The sequence below is a fragment of the Anopheles darlingi genome, chromosome 3 (genome assembly GCF_943734745.1).
Source record: "Anopheles darlingi chromosome 3, idAnoDarlMG_H_01, whole genome shotgun sequence".
In the NCBI taxonomy this organism is placed as follows: Eukaryota; Metazoa; Arthropoda; class Insecta; order Diptera; family Culicidae; genus Anopheles; species Anopheles darlingi.
In genome coordinates this window covers 50351152-50367432 of record NC_064875.1, presented here as the reverse complement: position 1 = coordinate 50367432, position 16281 = coordinate 50351152, and positions in this window count along the sequence as shown.

Here is a 16281-nt window from a genome sequence, read left to right as displayed (position 1 = left end):
GCATACGCATACACCAGCCGTTGAGTCGTGGATTGTGGGCGAATGCCAGTCGATGAGTTGGTCAAACGATTCAACGAAAGATCCCGTTTTGGATGGGTTAAGCAGGAGTTTGAGGGCAAAATGAATAGATCCCTTGTTACTTACAAGTTCATTTTTTATATGTAACGTTTTTAGTATTAAGTTATATTTAAAGTTAAAGTACTTAGGAAATTTGATTTGATTAGGAATTATTGCATTTACATTAGGATACTACTCAAAAGATAGTTCGCAAAGAAATAGAGTAAACTGGAAAAACGATAAGCATATAAACGCGTATTAGGTTCTATCTTCTTTTGCATAATGTGCTCTGATTTCTTAACACTAATCCTTTCGCATAATGTGCTCGGTGTTTTTAAAACACTTGATTTCCATTTGTTGATCCATTATCAAAGAAAAAGAAAAACCTAAAGGAAAAGCAAAACCAATACAAAACATAAATATTAGTCAGCTTATTATTCCTAGTAAATGCTTAGTGCTTCTTACCACAGAAGCTACCCTTTCATTTTCAATAATTTTTCGCAGACAAGTAGTACAAAGTAAATCATCATCTGAAGATATGGATTGCTAAGATTGTTCTTCAATTGTTGCTACACAATTCGAAGGTGCTTGTACAGTTCAAAAAGTCTATTTCATATTTTACAATTCGAAAAGCAAAAGCGATACACTGAAAGTTGAAGTTGATGTATTTGTTACTATCTATAAAGACACCTGCGATCTATGAAGTCCATTGGCCTTAATAATTCTTACTGATCGCGCTTGATCTTTATACTTAAACAACTACAGATTATGTCCGAGAACGTCTCGTCCACCGTGTGCTTGGCGCCTCGCGTGCAATTTGCCTCTTCCCCGTTTCGTTTCGCGACTCCCCGAATCCTCCGCGACCACGATTCACGAATGCACCGCGCGATGCGAGATCTCTCCAGATCTGTAGCACCAACCCCCTGGTTGGTGAAGTGAAATTCTCGGAAATTTTTCAATCAAATTATTCCACGCCATACGCAGCGCCACGCTGCACCGCCGTTCTCACCGGCTGAGGGCCACCGGCTGAGCTGCTGTCCAGGCCCCCACAGTGTCCACCGACGGACCGGCGGACGGCACGGCACGGCACGGTGGAGCCCCGATTCGGCCCGAGATGGATGATGCCTTTTTTCGCAGCTTTACTCACCGCCCGACCGGATTGTGGGACATTCCCTCACATCCGACCGACATTCCGCTCGACGTCGGCGGTTTGGGGAAGGGGTGGAGGACAGCTTCTCACAGACACACACACACACACACGCACGCGCGCGGATCATTGTTCAGCCTTCAGCATCCCTAACGAGCCTTGTCTATAGCTGGATGGTTGCTGGCGCGCTGAAGACACGTTTGGACTGTCATCCTTCTGGTTTAAGGCTTCGTTTCCCTCGTTCTCCACCTCACAACCGAAAAACATGGACCCGAATGTATCATCAAAACTCGACCTGCGGCTGCCAAGATCTAGAACCGTTGATACGGCCGCAGTCGGACGGTTGGACGGCCGCTGGTTGCATCCCACCGAAATACGCACCGATCTACTGTCCGGAGCTGCGTCTGCGTCGCGTCTCGGAGCCGTATTTCGTCTCAAACTGAACCGCTCTGTGTGAACACATGTTGCTTGGCGCCTTCTCCGGTTCCACGCCACCCAGATCGTTCCAACCGGGACACACCGGCAACGTCAGCATCTCGTGCTGCTGCTGCTGCTGGCCTGCCGATCGATTCCCGGAACGTCGGCAGAATGGCACATGGCATGGCCATCGTCGTCGTCGCCGTTGCCACGACTCAATATTCGTTTATGGATGTTTTAGTTGAAATTGAACACTAAACAAACACATGCGGACGCCTTCGCCCTCTCCCCGGAACAGCAACAGCAACAACATTAACAACATGCCAAATTGTAGGACACGGCGCGTTGCGTGTGGCGCAACAGACCCCACAATGCTCCCCCGGTCAATCCCCGGGTGTTGTGGAGCACAAAAGCCACCTTTTGTTGGGTTCGAAATTTCCTTCTTTCCGGACTCGCGCGCCCGCGCGCGTTAAACACGAAAGAAGAAGAGGAAGAAGAAGTGGAAGGTCCCTGTCCTGGTCTGTCCTTTCCCCCCACCCCCCGGGGGTCGTGTGCTTGTTAAAAGGGTCCCCAAAAAACCAAAAAAAAAGGCCCAGTGCTAACCTTTTGGGTCACTCACCAGCGCAAACGTCAAACTCGTCGTCGCCATCATCGTCGTCGTCGCCACCAAATTATAGACATTTCATCGAGATTTCCACCTTCTCCCCCCATCGCACTGCTTCTCACTGCTCCACGGCTGGCTCCACGGTGTGGCCTTCGAAGGTGTCATTAGCGTGCGCAGCGTCACCGGCGGGCTGCGGATTGTGGCGATCTCGCTAACAAGATCGTTTCCACCGCACCCCAAACGCTGGTCGGGGCGTGAACGAGGTGCGTCGAGAGGCACACACACACACGCACACACGCACGCTGTGGACACGAACGAACGGACGGACGGACGGACGGACGGACGGATGATGATAGTCTTTTCAGAAAACGCGGCCAATGAATCACGGGACTAATTATATCAATATCGTAAATTGAACCCAATTTCATATCAATCCCCCCCGAGGAAGGTGAAGGAGGGAGGAAGGAAGAGACCCCCATATCCTGCTGCTATCTCTTTTGTACTCCCCCCACCCCCGTCGTTGTTTCACTTGATGTTTGTTGGAACGAAGGAACGAGCTGCGAATGTGTTAACGGCAATGGCATGTAAAGATTATTTATGATGGATTGCTGATCATCACCGTCACCGCGACGATGATGACGACGACGACGACGACGACGACGAAAGCGATCCGCGCCTCGGTGGCGTCTGCGGTGTTCCCTCTCCTCTCACCCCTCTCTTGTCACGCACGGCGAGACAGGAAGGCGAGAAAAATGGAAAGGAAAATACATTCATTTGTGCTGTAAGCCGATGATAAGTTGCGTTATGCTGCCCGCTTGGATATGCTTGGCTCTCGTGCAGCCAATGACTCCAGTCCAGCATGCAAGCAGAACATTTCGAAAAAGGGGAAAATGGACGAACGCGAACAGCTCAATTCGAACGTTAACGATACGAAGTTTAATTACCTCGAGCGATCCGGGGTCGTCTTATCTCCTGTCCCGCTTAACCTTAACCTTATATCGATCCCGATCGATACGACTCGCTCGCTGCTGATGATCGACACGGTGACAACGTGTCCCGTTCTCTTCTCTCTCTCTCCTGATGGGTATAATTAGCACAGTATTCCGTGCTGTGCGATCCTTCGGCAGGCAGGCGACACGCTTATCAGATACCCGATTATCATATTTATTATGCTGCGCGCAGACCACCACCGCGCGTCTCGCAGGGCGCGCGCGCCTATAACCGTGAAAATCAATCACAAAATGTGTGTATCTGCGTGTGTGTGTCCGTCCTTATGTCGCACGCAGAACACGAATGCGAAATGAAGACAACGTGCAATTATGGCAGCTTGACTTGCTTGACCATCGGCAGCAGCAGCATCAGAAGCAGCATCAGCAGCAGCATCAGTAGTCGTCGATGTTGTGCCCGATGTTGGTAATTGTTATGCATCGAGGATAATTAACGAAATGGTATGTTTGCTTAAACAATTCTGATACCTTTACTCGCGTTACGTTGCGTTTACCGGAGCGTTTTTCCGCGAGGGGGGCTGAGGTGCTGGAAATGGGTTGGTTAATTTAAATCGCGAAGCTTTAAGGGTACCACTACCACCGGCAGCAGCATCGGCAGTGCACATAAAAGCGTAGACAGGACAAAGCACAGCGACCAAGGAGTAATGTCCATCAACCGATCTCTCTCTCTTTTTTGGGGGCTTGTTTTTGCGAAACAATTAATGTTAAATGTTTTCTTACCACAAACACACACACACATAGCGTTGGGTGAAGGCTCCGTGTCTTCGATCAATAAAATCGATTTTAAACCGTGCGCAAGATCGTCGCTGGATCGAGTTTGAGGCGCCAACGACGACGACGACGACGGCGATGAATACATTTACCCTTCGACGATTCCACTTCACTCGCGCCACTCGCGGATGCTGCGGGACCTTTCCACAAATCCCCCCCCCCTCCCCCTAAAAAAGATCATCATCGCCGCACGAACCCGCGATGGCCACGATCGAGAAAGAAAGAGGAAAAAGACAGACAAGGAGAGAATGTGTTAAATTATAAGTTTTCATGCAACCTAACAAGGTAATTTTCGGACCATTCGCGCTCGTGTGTGCGTGCGCGTGTGTGTGTGGAAGATCGTCCAAGAAGAAGAAGAAGAGGGTCAAAACGAAAGGGGGAAGGGTAAAAGCCACCCTTTGCCAGGGGTTCGAAGGCACCCCATTTGGTTGTGTGCTGGCCTGGCCAAGGGTATCCATTTCGGAGCCTGCAAGGAAATGTATCATTTTCGGCGCTCCGCTGGGCCAAGTAGCGCATCCAAGAAAGGGATTGTTGCTGCTGCTGCTTCTGCCGGTCGTGAATGGATCATGCGAGGTGCGTTTTGTTCGCTGAGAAAATACAATAAGAAACAAACCAAAAAACCTACAATCAATCCAAGATACATTTTCCTCCTTCTACTCCTCTTCGCCGTCGTCGTCGTCGTCGTCAAGAATCACACCCAAGAACCCCCACCGGCCCCACGCCCCTTCGACCGGAGGAACCGATCACTCTCGATCGCACTCCATTTCGGCGCAGAGTGTCTCCTACCGAGGGATCGCTGGCTGCTACACCGGGCACACACCACACCTTTGGCCCCCTGCCCTATACCCTTGTGCTCCCGATATGTGTGTGTGCACCGTTTGATGAGGCAGCATTATATACACATTACCGCGATGAGATTGAGGCTCTTTCGATGGGTCGGAAATTTTTAAGGGCGGGATGAAAACGTATAATTATCACATGCGTGGATTTTAACATATTTCCTCCACCGTCCACCACCATCATCATCACCATCATCATCGAGCATCAGGCGCGAGAGCATCGCACGAAAGTGATCGCGATCGGCAGCTCAACGCTGCTCTCAAATACTATCGCCTCGAATCGAATCTTAGAAGCGTCGGTCGTCGGTCGAGGGGAAAGGGGAAATGAAAAGGGGGTGCCAGTCGCAAGAAAGCCAAATTAAAGTGATGAAACCACGGACCACCAGGCGGGCGAACGGACGGACGGACGGACGGCATCGCTTGCCATGCACTTGAGTTCGATCCCCGCTCCTGGTAAAAGGGTGGCGTTTGGTGGCCACTGGGCAGGCATTCGGTTTTTCACCTTCTCCTCCGTCGCTGCGGTCTCGTGGATTGAGGAGGCTTGTTAGGCCGCCATCGTCTCGTAGCAACGTGGCCAACGGATCACTTTGATCGAGGACTACGTCTCATCGCATCAAACGCGCTAGGATCCTTCATCTCCATTTCTTTTCGGCTCGAGATTCGAGATCGGCATCGGCGCGACTACCGGGTTAACCGGGGGGTCCCTCAACCAAATGACACCGCACAATGGCCACCGCATGGTGGTCAGTCGGTGCAAATGGATCGCCGGAAAAGAAGGGGAAAACAGAAGGAAGCAACGGCAGCGGCATTGAAAGCAAACGCAGATCGTGCGGCCGTTTGCGAGGTGATGAAATTCATAATTAGCGCCCGGAAGGGACAGCCCTCCCCCCCCAAAAACCGGAGAGGCGGCGGTCTCGTTGGCCTGTGGGTGCACTCAGACCACTTTCGCCGAGGCACGGACGGTTGTGATTTTTGCGATAAATCGGATCGATCACTTCCAGCTCTTGTTAAGGAAATCCCAGCCAGCCAGGCAAACCTCTTAAGCTGCTGCTAATAACCATGCTAATAACGAGCCGCGACCGGGGAATGGAAATGCTTCACCAGCCGAAAACGCCGCAAGCTGGCATTCGTAACATGCTCCCGGGGGTAACAAGTGTCACGATCGCGTTCGATGACAAATTGTTGGCGAAACTCTCTTCTCTCCGTTCAAAAAAAAAAAAAGCCAGAAAGCAGATTGATACTTGACAATTCTGGTCAATGCGTACGACGGCGCGCCGAACTGGTCCCCCGGGAGCTGGCACGGGAAACGCGTCGAAAACCGCGCACACGGACGCCACGTTACGTGCCAAGTGCTGCAAGTAAGTGACTCTGGTCTCCGGTCGCAAAAGTTGGATCCTTTCGCACAGGATCCGTTGGCGCTGGGAGAGGAGGAATTTTCGCGTTTTCCCCCCCTTTCCCTTGCACGTGTCTGGGCTGTTTCGCATTTTTTGGAAGTTTCAACAGTAGGTAGGGCGAGAGCCAGTTTTTCCCCCACCGCAGCAACCAGCAACCAACATTACTCTTTATGGATCGATCGGAGTCTGAGCGTTTAATGAAGGTTAAGTTCATTACGCACCACCACCACCACCACCACCACTACCACCACCACCACTACCACCACGACTTTGCGAATGAATGCGTTGTGTGAATGCAAAAAGCTTGGACCTCGGGGTAGGGGAAGGTGGAAAATTAATTCACCCGTGCAGGAAATGGGCTGGGAAACAGGCGAAATAATGAAGCAATAATGTAAATCGATTTGCTTGTTTGCTGTTGGGAATGTTTGGCTTTGGTTTTTTATTTTAAACTTTTTTTGGCTGTTGTTTGTTTTCTTTTGTTGTTGTTGGTGGAGCAGTATTCCTGTTCGTTGCGGAACGGGCCCCGGCACCGGGCGATATGCTAGCAATGCGGGCAATGCTGCGTCCGTACTGCCACGAATTTGCTGGGAATTTGGCTGGTTGGTCAGGAGAGGGGGAGGAGGCCGTGTGGCATTTTTAATTAAAATTTTAACGAGTTGTATGATGCCAGAAGACGAAACCGTGGACGTAAAATTCGTGCTTCGGGGATGTTGTTTGGCGAAAGGATGCAACGCCAAGCAGATCAAGCAATTCGATGCCGAATGTCTGGTGTCACTTTGTTGATCTGAGGCCATCATTTGAGAATGATCGAAGTCAACCCAGTGTAATAAAGAATTATGTACTGAAAGTGTTTAGTACACTATTTCAAAGTTTCAAATTCAACACTATTTCAAAGTCATGAAAACATTAGTGCAACACGATTGCTAATATCAGATTAAGCAGGGATTTATCTTGTGGGGATTTAATATGTGAGCTAAAATATGCATAAAGATCCATCTATATGCTTTAACAAAGATCCGCTTATGGTTAGAAAATGATCGCTTCTTGACGTCATTTTAGCAAAGTGATGCTTCAGAGGCATTTTAGCCATGAAGTATCAGGTACCGCGAGCATCTTATCAGGAATAGATACATGATCAAAGATTTATCATTCTTTTAGAAATGATACAATGATACACAGTAGTCGATCAGAAAATTAGAGAATCTCAATAGTGAGAAAACAAACCATATAATGCATATTCGAAAAAAATTATTTACCCATCCATGTCGATCATTCGGGGCGGTCAGTTTGAAACGGTCTCTAATCCATAGGAAACTCTCTCTGATACATCCTGAACTCAATAAGCTCACGGCTCGAGTCAATTCACAGAATCCTAAATCAAACAATATTAAAATTTTTAAAAGGGTAGCTATCTGCAAAAAAAGGGTCAATGATTGTGGGAAAAGTGGAGCATAAAGGCGGCTTATTAGATGATAACTTAGTTTTAGAGTGTCTCGGTAACAATAGGCTTGATTATGAGGCATAAATGCAGGAAATGCTTTTTGCACCTTCAAATTGTAGAAGAAAAGAAACTAAAGAACTCAGAACAAAAGATTTTTAGTTTAACTGTCATCGATTATGGTTTTCACTTAACTCTGAATCCTTTTAGCACACTCTCGCCATCCATACATACATACGTAGTGATTCACCTGATCTCACCGGTCATCCTGCACCGGTCATCCTCCACCGGTAACAGGATGCACCTTTGACCGCCTGCTGGTTCCTAATTTACGATTACGGTGCTCCTCCGCCGACGGTCTCGGCGACAGACGACATCTTCGGCGACACCTTGCTCAGAAGCATGAGACCGCCGCACCGAGCCTGGAGCCTGGAGTGAGGGAGGAAAAATGTCATAAAATATCTCCTTTCGCCTTTGTTCGGCGCGATATGATAGTGGAACCATAATCGGCTACTGGAAGCCGCCGAGGACCCTCTTTCTCTTTCTCCCTGCCGGTCGCGGTATGTTCACAGGTTAACCGAAGGGTCATATACATTACATTACGACAGCTTCACCGAGATAAAGTCGAGTCCGAGAGTCAGACGTCGAGCCGAACCGAGCCATCCCGGATGATTGCCATGGCAACGCGAAAAGTGTAAAAAATGCCGACAAAAAAAATGCTCTCGCCAGAGACGCCACGTTGCGAGCTGATTGGACCCGACTAGCCAGACCACGTAGGCCAGGGACCATTGTGCTGAGGTGTAAATGGATCGGTGTTCATGCCGTGTTTCCCGTACCGTGTACCTGGTCCTCGGTCGTCGAAATCCGAGCATAAGTGGTTCATGCAATCCATGAATCCCTTTCGCGTTGTTGCTTCCTATCTCGTTGCGGGATCTGTTAGATCCGGGGTCCTGGGGTCCCTGGGGTCAATCGCACTCGCAGGGACACACGGATGCGCTCGTAGCACGTTCCGGCCGGTTCCAAGGATCAGATCACACGATGCGCGACGATGACGATGATCTGATCCTCGCATCGCATTACTCGTGGCATTCCTTCGGTAATCTTTTTCTCCCTCTCTGGCAATCCACTAATCCCGCGTGTCAGCTGGCGATCGACGAATCCTTTTGGCCGCCCCTTGAGCACATGTTACCGTCTCGATTGTGAAGCAGCGCTTTCTCTCCGTTCTGTGATTGCCGCGATCTGCGAAATTCGAAATTGTCCATCTGCGGTGACCATAAATTGGACGTCCGCAGCTCTGAAAAAAACCGGCAAACCGGGATCCCAAAGTTCGTCCTCTGGCGCCTGGCGTCATGTCCTCTCGCTAAATCACTCCCCCTTGTTCGACCGCTGTCGCCGCCGCCGCCACCAATGGTTCGTCGGATTTTCAAGTGTGCAGCAGCAGCAGTGCCCATTCCACTCGAATCCACTGGCGACGGGGACTGGCCTGTGCCACCAGCGTGGTTGGTGGTCGGCGCTTAACGGTTGTCTTAACGGACCTTTCTGCGCCGGGACCATTATATTGTTTCATATGTTTCGCTTATACACGCCGTGCGTTTCTTCTGCTTCTTCCTGTCTTGTGGCTGCTTCGTCTTCGTCTCTGCTGTTTCGTTGCGGATGGCCGCCACTCGCCTTATTGATGTTTGGTGGTGATCGTTACGGGCACGGAGCCATGCTTTGATGGGCTTGTGGGAGGGAATGATGATTTACGTGAGCAAACACCCTAATTGAGACCATTTCACGACGAAAGGCGTCTCGGGTTCCCGAATGGCGCGGCACGCACGGGTTACCTGTTGCCGTTGCAGAATGCGATGCTTAACAATCCGGGCGCCAGTGCCTAGTGTTAGTGTCAGATTAGGTATACCTAAAGTCTGGACCTGGAATAACATTGTTATAACAGGATCATCGCTCAGTGGATTTTGCGGTGATATGCGTAGAGGGTGCTATCGAATATTAATTTAGTATCAACATTTAAATTATTACTTTACAGAAGTTTGCCAATCTTCAGTAATTTCAAAGTCAGTTAGATTTATTTAAGATTTCCTTACATACTTACACAATAAATCATCTTACCTTACCATACATTACTATTAAAGGAGAAAGGTTTTTGTAATTCGAATATTGCTTGGAAAAATATCTTTTTTGACGTTCATTGTTTTTATCCTATTAGCAAATGGCGTATGTATCTGCTGCACCTTTGAAGCACTCGTCAGTTTAAAATGATATTTCTGATTGTAAATTCAACGACCAACAAAACAACAAAATACTTTGAAGTCAATTTAAGTATCTATCTTAATATTAATGATTATTCCAAGCTTCATTTGCAAATGCTTTAAATATGTCTCAAGCCGCGATTTGCCTATGCCTGAAAGCTAAATTCAGAAACAGAAAAAGATGATGATGATTATAGAGTGTCACAAAACAGCTTGAATATTCTTCTTTAACTGGGCCAGCAGTAGAAAAATAATTAAAAGTTCAATAAATACGAAAAACACATAACAGATGGGAATATAATGATGTGAAAATCTCGCGAATATGTTCAAATAAATTCATAATGTTGTACAAAACTGTATTCAAAACTATTTCTCCTACATACAACTTCTATGCATTCCATTTCTGGTGTATGTATAGAAGAGGCCTTGCCGATTTCACAACTCCTTTCTTCTGTTGTCGCATAGTACAAATTATGTGCCTTTATGTATATTTAGCAAAGACAAAAGTCCTCAAAATAATATTCTTCAAGAAATTCTAACACACTATAGCTTGCACCTAAGCGTAGCTCATATCAAACATCCCATCAGCGGCCGATGAGTCCATCAGTGTAACTCTCGTCTATTTGTCGAATCGCTTAGCGTAGGGACATCATATTTTAACAAAAATATTATCAAATTAACAGCAAAACCCACATAAACTCAATCAATATTTTATGCTGCCCGCTTCCTCCTCCTCCTCCTGTCGTGGGGACCACCTTTTGCACGATCAGCGCCCCCCTTCCCCTCGATCGGCCGCTCTATCTCCCGAAAACCATCTCCAGGTCGCATAAAATGTGATCACCAGCAACAAATTGGTTACTTTATAGACCTCGCCCCAAAAAAGGCCAAGAAGTTGGCCGTGTGATAAACCACCTTCTCCCCCTTCCTTCCTTCTGCCCTCTGCCGTCTGCCACCGCAGAGCATCTCGAAGCCCGCGGTCGCAGCCATCCGATCCGGGGCATGGATTCAAACGATCGGCTGCGAGCGACTGGTGCTAATAGGAACCTAATTAACTTTCTCACCCTCAGCGAGCGAGCGAGACGCTCGAGGTTGGACCTCCGGCCTCGGACCTGGGGCTCCGGCATCCCTGGATCTTGGATTCGCTTGACTTTAATTCATTGACAAACATCGCACCATTCATACCGGCAACGACGACGACGATAACGAAGACAACGAAGACGACGATCCTTTATCCCGTTTCTTCATCTTCTCTTCCTGCTCCTTCGCTCCGGGCACCCCGATTGAGTGATTTGCATACAGACAGAGCAAAGCATAGCCAGCATAGCACCACACCACAGGTTCCAGGTTGAGGTCCCGATGACCCGAAGAAGAAGCGCCTCTCGATCGAAGACCGCTCGCTCGTCGGTTCGTCCTTCCGGTTCTGGCACCACGCCGCCAGCCCAATGATGATGATGATGATGATGATCATGGTAGTGGTGGTGATGGTACGAAAACACCCATCTCCCCTTCCCCTTTCGGCAAGGTCTTTTGCAGGATCGTTGGTCGAATTCGGTTTCGAATCCCTCGTGCAGCGTCTCTCTCTGGGTTTTTGACAGCTAATTTCAAAACGATAAATCGTCTCCGGCGATGCTGAGGTCCAAGGGGCCCGGGTTTGCCAGCCAGTCCCGGGGTCTCATGTTGATGATCGAAAGAACAAACAGACCATTGTCTGGGCGCAGCATGTGGCATGGCGCCTGCGAGCTACTTTCCATTACCTCGGCGTGTTTCCTCCTTTCCCCTCTTTTGATCCGATGTCCGGGCGAGCCACAGGCCACAGGTCGTCCCGTTTTGCCGATCCCCCGCCTTGCATCCCCGTTCGACCGTACAGCATTCCATCCGTTCCGGGTCCCGGGAACACGGCAGAGAGAGCGAATGAGAGAGACACTTGGACAGAGATCAGAACAGAAGAGGATGTCTCGAACCGCGTTGGCCGCAGCGGAGATTTCCCACCAATCCCACCACCGGTTCGTAAGGTGTCCCCCCGGGTGTGCGAGAGGACATGGCGACGGCGACGGTGACGGTGACGGTGACGGCGATGACCACGGATACCAACCAGCATGAAGTTACACGAGTTTTCTGGCTTTTAAAATCTTGTTCTTTGACATCTCTGTGTTCTGTGTTTGAAAGCTACGATGTCTTGTGTGTCTTGAGGAAGGTTCTAAGCACCAGCAGACCTCTCAGCCGCATTAGAGAAGAAGGGAGTCCCGGACCGCGACCCGTAACCGCAAAACCAACTGGCGGATCGTCGATCATCGACGATCGATCGATCGGTCGATGAGCTGCTTCTGGACACGGACACACCACACAAGCACTTCGTGGGAAAAATGGTGGTGGAACCTCACTTCTCGATGTCTCGAAAAGGGGTCTGTTCTTGATGTGGCTCCTGGAATCCAGTGTGTCACCAGAACGCGCGCACGCTCGCCGCAGACATCGAACGTCAGAATTGAAACCTCACCCTCGAACCTACGAACGACGAACCCACGGGAGCCTTGGGCCCTGGTGTGTGCCCTGGTGTGTCTGATATCTGATTACCGTGAACCGATAAAGGACGCGCATTCGGCCACGAATGGAAATCAATCCAATCCCCTCTTCCCCGTTCGGAGATGGACCTCTGGTCTCTCCCTCAATCAAATCGAAACAGACAACAGACAACGCAGTACCGCCGGGGGAATGGACATCTCGGAATGTCGTGCGCTCGTCCACCTTGTCAAGGGCGAAGAAAGTGAGGAAAAGGAAAGGACTCCCGGGTATCATTTCGTGGAAAGGCCGCCGGGAGAAAGAGACCGAGAGAGAGAGATCAATTTATGTAAAACACTACTTTTACTCGTCAATAAACTATCGGGGAAGCCACGAACGTTGATGTTGCATTTGTCCCGTCCCGTCGCCGTGGTCTTGGTTTATGGTTTTATGGACGGGATGGCTCTCACCCTGGAACCGTTTTTACGACACTTACGGTCCTGGGGACCGGAGTGCCCGGGGCGGGAGGGAGGGTGAAATGCGGCCCATTCCCGTCCGATAAGCGAAGGCGTTAAAATCAATTTTATTGAATTATCAATTCCCCGTCCACAGATCACTCGCTTTTGTTTTTTTTTTTGTGGGATGGGAGTCGGCCCCAAAGTGGTCCTTGCCGTTGGCTGTTTATCGGTTCCCAGAAGCCCAGCAGTAGTCGGCGCGATTGCGACGCATTTAACGACGTCAACGACGTCAACGACGACGACGACAAGAAGCGGCTAGAAAGCGGATCCCTCCCCTGCCATCGCGCCCACCGTTTGTGTCTCTTCGGCAAACCGGGAATGTAATTCAATCTCTTCTCTCCTTCACGACGCCCAACTCGTTCACCTTTTCTTTTCCTTCTGTCGTTCATCATGCTCAACAACTGTGAAGATGCTGCTGCTGCTGCTGCTGCTACTACAACGGTGGGAATCGGAAAGACATTAGAATAAATAAAGGCTGTGTGTGTGTGTTTGGCAAAAAGATGTTGACTGAATTCATAAACCATATCGGCATCGACAAAATAAGAACAGGACCGGGCTGGAAGGTGGTTCATGTTTCCATCTCTCACTGTGTTCCCTGGACCCTGGTCGGTATTACCGAGAAATGAAGAGCGAAGCGAAGAGCTGCACCAAATGCGAGCTACGTTTGTTTTTGGGCGGCTCGGCCCCCGGCCAGTCCTGGAGCCGGATATTTAAATCATTCGCTAATGAGCCATAAAGCGAGCCAGAATCGTTCCTTCTCTCGCTCTCTCGGTGTCGATGAAATGTGGCCATCGGTCGAGGAATGATATATCACCCCCGGTACACACACACACACACACGAGCCAGCTAATCGACAAGCTGATGATTGTGCTTTAAATTAATAAATTAGAAAGCAGAGTGTTATCACCTCTGATGGGACCGGAGCTGAGATAGAAGACGAGATAACAGACACACCAAGAGAGTCTCTCTCTTACCTCAGAGCATTTTCGTAAAGTGATTCGCGAATCTCCGGTTCCAAGAATCCGTCTGGCCAAAAAGGAAAACGACATCCAATGGGCGGCGGCGGCATCACTGTCGTCATATCATATCATGTGGCTTGACATCTCGCGCATCCGTGACAACAATAGTTCCGTGTGCGCGGGTTCGTCGCCGAAATGTGCGACAAGCGACAAACCGTTTCATTAGCGCCACAATCCTGCGCCTCTGTCTCGTCTGGCTCGGTCTTTCCACGGAACTCACCACTCGCTAAAAAGGGCGCAATGTGGCGCGACACCAGATTTATGCGCCCCGTTTAGCCAGCCAGCCAGCCAGCAACCGCAGCATCGCGGTTCCTCTGAAAAACGAAAAGAAACAAAACAAAAAAGGTTCCACCATAAAAAAATGGAACAAATCCGCGCCCCCGGGCCGGACATCACGGGCAGTGTGTGACGCCGTCGTCACCACCACCACGCCGGGATGGTTCATTTTCAGCACCAAACCGTGCGTATCTGTTGCTATTAATCGTTGGCGCCAGGCGCCTTCGAGCGACCGATCACTTCAGCCGCGTGATCTCGTCTTGTCGGTGCCGTTTGGCCGGGCTCGCTGGCTGGCTGGCTGACATCCCGAGAAACATGCCAGACTTGCCGGACGGATGAGACAGACGGAAAGAGTTCAAATTCCCTCCTAAGTTTGCATACCGATAGAATGGGGGGGAATCTCCTGTCCTCCGGACCAAACCAAACATCAAACCAAACCAAAGCTTGAAGATCGATTCTTGAATGGCACACACACGCACACACGCACGCGTACACGCGTGCACGGAGGTGAATGAAATGATTTATGATCGTACTATGAGCATGCAAAACGTAACAACGAACCGAACCACGACCGAAGGAAAGGGGAAAAAGGGGATCGTGGAAGACGAAAGAATTTCTTCTGCTGCGGGCAGCAAACCCGCACACCCGAACGGAAGAAAAAGATCGTAGACCCGGCCTCGACCCGCGCCGTCTAATGGCCGTATTAAATTGGCAGTTAGGCAGTTGGCCCACGCCCGGAGCCCCCCACCGGTAGAACCATACCACGGGGTGGTACGAGCTGTACTGAACTCGAACGATCTGTCTGCACTCTGGTTTCACTGTTGAATTATAGGTATTTGATTTTTCTAGAAGCATCATTAGGAGCTAAGAAGTGACTATAGCGGGTAGCTGGAATGGGATGTGGGATCTTCCACCGGGAAGATGTTAGTCCGTTCCGTTCGGTTTCGGGTTTCATGCTCGATATTTCTGTAGTTTTGTTGACTTTAGCGTGAGGAAACTAGTCGCTAGCAACAGTAGCAACAAGTCAAATCTGATGTCATCCTTTATGCTATTTTCAGTAAGATCAGTATGTTAGATCAATATTCATAAAATCTATGCTATCTCGTATTCAGTATTCACAGAATACTAAACGAATTGAAGCGTACATTAGAATTGATTAGAACTACATGATGTGGAGTGGATAGTACACTAGTTTTTGTTTCCATTTCGTCCTTAAATCGCGATTAGATATTCGCAAACATTTATTCATCCAAAAAGGAATAATCCGAATTCAGAAGTATTCAAATTTTAACATATATGACTTCAAGCATCACTTTTTCAACTAGAGAAAGCTAGAATAAATAAAAAAATATAAATTTAACAAAATCTGTTGGGGCTACCAGGATGAACTTATAATCTAACTAAAGAATATCTATTTGTATATTTCCGATGATCCACCAGAAAGCTATGCACTGTCCTGTTTTGTATAATATGATATCAGAGACGTAGTTTTTTAATTACCTTCCCCCAATTACAACCAACTATAGCGTTAAATGGTGCCAAATGTCAACGAAAAGAACCCGAGTGTAATGAATAACCAAATGTAGTATCATCATCGTTGTTCAAGGTTGAATATAGCGTCTAAAAGCTAGTCCAAATTACTTAAAAATATAATATGAAAACCACTGTAACATAAGCAGTAGTCAGCAAATAGTTCGGACAGTAATAACCTAAACTGAAATTGTAAACGTTTAAAGATTTTCGTCAAAAATACTCTTAAAATACGTTGTTTAAGAGAAACTCGTCTTTAGACAATGAACGTTTTATTTTTATTGAACAATTCGCATGATCTTGATTTGAACTACCAAGTCTAACGTCAAGCAACTGAAACACAAGAGTTGAGAGAACGTGAATCGATAAACCAGACACAATTAGCCTAAACTGCTGATGATGCTGGCTGGCTGGTTGGCTGACCAAACCGCAGAGTGTGATGATTGGAACAAACCGATTGAACCGATGGTTCCGCTCGACAACAACAACAGCAACAACAGCTCGTTCGCGGTGTGAAGC